The sequence below is a fragment of the Notolabrus celidotus genome, chromosome 9 (genome assembly GCF_009762535.1).
Source record: "Notolabrus celidotus isolate fNotCel1 chromosome 9, fNotCel1.pri, whole genome shotgun sequence".
NCBI classification, from domain to species: domain Eukaryota; kingdom Metazoa; phylum Chordata; class Actinopteri; order Labriformes; family Labridae; genus Notolabrus; species Notolabrus celidotus.
This window is the reverse complement of record NC_048280.1, coordinates 17,964,931-17,969,585: the sequence shown is the minus strand read 5'-3', so window position 1 is coordinate 17,969,585 and position 4,655 is coordinate 17,964,931.

Genomic DNA, 4,655 nt, shown 5'->3' with positions numbered 1-4,655 from the left:
TACAAAAATAACAATACAAATAAAATAAAAAGAAATAAATAAATCTCAAATTGGTATAAGCCCATGTATTTATTTCCGACATTTCTGATAGGCATAGGCTGCTGCATATCATTACACAAACATGCCATACAGTCGTGTCTGTTTATTTGAATGGGGCAGTTAAATTATTACAGTTTAAAATGTATATACGTGAATAATATAATCTTAAAGCATAATTTCATCAATTCTCATTTTAAATCATACATATTTTTCTAATGTTTTCTGTGATACCAAAGAAACGGATTCTGAAACATGAAGAAGAACCAGTGGGCGTTCTTGTAGCTTTCTCGACAGCCAATCAAAACCGATTCAATTTTAGGGGCGTGGCTTCACACCGTCGCTTCAGGTGCCGCAGTAGGAAGTGACCCTTTATTCATGTGTTAATGCATAAGTATAAAGCAGCCCACTTACCTGGAAAACTAAGCTTCTGTGAGGCAATTTGAATTTGCTCCCGTGATGACGCTATGACAGGAGTAATTTGCATAGACATGCATGCAAAACAGCTCTAGCGGTTCTGCTGCCTCCTAGCTATTGGGGTTTGCTTTGACGTTGCAGAGTCAAGATGTCTAAAGCCTTTAAGGCTGATTTATACTTATGCGTTGAATCAACGGCGTACCCTACGCCGGGGGTCCTCATAGCTCCCGTACCTACGCCGAGGCCTACGCACGTAGCTGACGTGCACCTCCTCCAAAATGTAACTCCCCGTAGAGCCTACGGGGACCGCAAGCTCTGTGATTGGTCTGCTCGGCGGCTTTGTCTTTCCCGCATTTACAGCACTTCTGGGATCCCGCACATTGGCCGCACATCGGCCATGTATTTCATCTCCTCCTTTCTATTCTTCATGTAATCATGTCTGTATGATAAACAGCAACATGTATCAGCTGTAGATTAGCAGAACACGCTCTGAATCGCTGTGGAAAAGTAAACAGAGATCGTAGCAGGGCCGGAAGCAGGCGACCAACTATCACAGAGACCACACTGCCCTAAAGCGTTTCGGCGGAGAATTCAAATTCAAAGAATTCGAAGGTATCAGCCTTAAGATTAGAGTCAGACACACTCTTCTGCTCTGTTTTTGGTTGCAAAAGCAAACACAAAGGTCTTTATTATATCCAAGCACCAGAGGACCAACACCTGGGGATGCTTTTGTTTTTTCATTAAAAATAAAAACAAAATGCAGGTTAAAGGCTGATTACTTGGTATTGTCCAGGTATTTTCCCAGAAACTTACCAAAGACTGGGAAAAGAAAACCTTACCCTAGCAGTGTGACCATACGAAGGGCACGTGGGATAGCACCAACGTCCTGGACGCCTTGAAATATTCAGGTGCCTAAAGATAACGTGAGCTTCCATGCTACGGTGTGAGAAAATACAACTTATTGAGCCCCATACTCAAGAGCTAATTTATGTACCCCATCCCTCATCAATTTTCTCACCCTGCATCATTTTTGTTCCCTCGTTATGCTACTTTAAGGCTTTAACTGTTCCACCATGTTGCTGTCCGTTTGTTTACATGTGCTTCCACATGAGATTGCAGTTTTTTTCGAGCGCTTAAACACGATTTTAGAAACAGGGCACATTTTGTCAAAACACTACACACAATTCACACAACCACACACAAGTAGCAGAACACCTCAGATCCTTTGCAAAATGAAACACTCTTGTGAAAACTACATACACTAATTTATCAAAACCATATTTTGCTACCATATGAAACACACACATTTCAATTGACTAAATTTTGTTAAACCAGTTACACACTGCTGCTGCTGCTAACCTAAAACACTTTTAGCAACTCTGTTTCTCAGTGATAAGAGTACTGTAAGTGAAGTACACAGAGAAAGTGCAAATACACAATAAATTCACTAAACACTAAACAAGACCAATGCTGTAGACTGATGAACATATCATTTATTTCTCTCTATATATTCAAATCAGTCAACATGGCAACATGGAGAATCACAACAAAACATGTCCTAGTTTTCATGCTACTACAGTAGTGTGCATAACACTGTAAGCTCAGCAAATATCAGACAAACATAAAATACTGGATCCAGTTGAAGATAGGTGAACTCACCTGCTGCATTTTCACAGTGCTTAAACCTGATTGGTGTGTCTACAATTAAGCAATCATGTGTATGTGCACCTGATGGCTGTGTTTAACCAATCGGCTCATAGGTGTGGTAATGTGACAGTCAATGCTTTAGAATTGAAGGAAGTGACATCATGATATATTTCTTTGTCTAATGTATACAAGTGTGTTTATTGTTTTGCAAAAAGCGTGAGGCTGACATTGTGCTTATAGTGGTGCAGATCTTGGCCGATGTTTTGCTTCTTGAGTGTAAGGTTTTGATAATTGTGTAATACTTATGATTTTAGTGTTTATTCAGTCGTAAAAAAAACTGTAAATGGAACCATGTTAGGTAGTTTCTGCATTTTCTCTGGTAGGCCTCATCATTTTCAGTAAAAAATCAAATACACATTCATTTAAAATATCTTTGTAGGTTTTGGATTAGTAAGATGTAAGATGATCTATTACGTTTGTCCCTGTGTGGGGGTTGCAACCCAGTTTCAAAACGGGTAGTCCTGGGCCTGGTTTAGCTGATTCCACACTTATTTGCACCCTGTCTTTGCCTAAATATCTTTATATTCCTGACGTTTCTTCTGCAAATCTAAGAGGGTAGTGGTCCTGTCAAGTAAGAAGCATCCTGTCATCACACCGCTCGCCCCGTGGGCAACCCCCTGTTCACACACAAGCATGGTAGAAAGTTATTAACATTGATCCCACAGATTGATTCTGGCAGGGCTTCACACGCTCTGCACCAAGCAGAACTGCTCCAGATAAACTCACTGTTTCACTGAAACCTAATCCTCCTCCCTGATGATCCTGATGTTCATGGCTTGTTTTTGTCCTCTCTGGTACATTCAACAATGCAAAGAAATACACAGACTACACATTTTGATTTAAGTAAATAATATATATAATATAAATAAATATTTGCCTTATTTTTTTTGTTGCATATGAAATCTGTCTCTAGTTTCAGATAACTTATCTACCATGGCTTTTGATTTGTTTTATTCAAGTGTTTCCTATGCTCAGCTTTTGGGTTTTGATTGATTTTACATGAAGATCAGATGGTTAAAAACCCTTGGTGTTTCCTTCTGATTGTAAATTATTAGTGGGTGTCTAGCTCTGCAAAATGAACCTGCAGTTCTCATCATGGTTGTGTTGTTTGCCATGGGTGGATATAGCTATGATGACAGGGTGGTCCCCAAACCTTTGTCACAAAAGCCTGAGAGACACTATGGCTTTACTTTTTATTGCATTTCCTGACATATTGAAACTCCCGGATACTATTATGGCTAAATGTAGAAGGGACTCATACTATGTTTAATGGTATAATTTATGGTAAACCACAATTTTTTCCCCCTACATTTAGAGCATTCTTGAAAAATCCTGACAAGTTGTGTTCATGATTACTGCCAGGGCCCAGTTTCCACTATGTTGTACTATTATGTTCAGCTGTTGTTTTCATTCTCTTAGTAGGAGACAGCAGAAAAAGGCTGTGCCAGAGAAAAACAAAAGGAAGGAGAAGAAAGGTGCAGAGTATTGATCCAACAGACCAGCAAGTCTATTTATAGATACATAAGACACATTTGGACATGAGTTATAGCTTAAGTTTGACACAACCCCAACAAACACCTCTTATCTAGTTACAGCATGAACTAAGATCTAAGATCCCCAACACCACAACAGAAAAGTTGGTGATATAGCATTAGGTGCCAAAAAAGGCGGAAAGCATTCTGAAAGTCTGCACAACTGGTAAACATCTTTACATTGTTTATTTTGGTAGCCCTTAGTATGTATATTGTCAGAGGGAGCCGATGTGTTTGGGGGGAAGACAGTTTAACTTTTACTTACATTAATCAGCCATAACAGTATGACCAGTGATAATAAATATCATTGATTTTCTCTTTATGACACTTGACACTGGGTGGGATATGTTGGGCAGCAGATGGAGATTTTGTCCTCAGAGTTGATATGGGAAAAATGGACAGATCCAAGGGTGTAAGTGACTTGGGTCAGATAATCTCCAAAACTGCCCCTCTTGTGGGGTATTCTCAATCTGCAATGGTCAACACCTGCCAAATATGGCAAGAGGAAGTGAAACCAGTGAATTAGCAACAGGGTCATTGGTGGCCTGTGCTCAGTGGTTTGCATGTGGAGTGAAAGCTGCCTCGTGATCTGATTGTCTTGTATGAAGTATTTTGAATTACCTGGTTACTGGAATGTGCGATATAAACAAACTTGCCTTGCTTTGCCTTGCTTTGCCTTGCTTTGCCTTGCGTTGATCTAACAGAAGAGCTACTGGAGCTCATATTGCTATAAAAGTTAATGCTGGTTCTGATAGAAAGGCGTCAAGACAGTGCATTGGAGTTTGTTGCATATGGGGTTGCATGGTCACAGGCCAGTCAGTGCCCTGCTGACCCCACAAAGGTGCCCCACAATGGAGGATTCACTTCACAACTTACAGAAATGTTTTTGTTTTTTACCTGATGACAAGTCACACTAGATTAGGTGGGTGTTCATGATGTTATGGCTGATCGGTGCATATCATT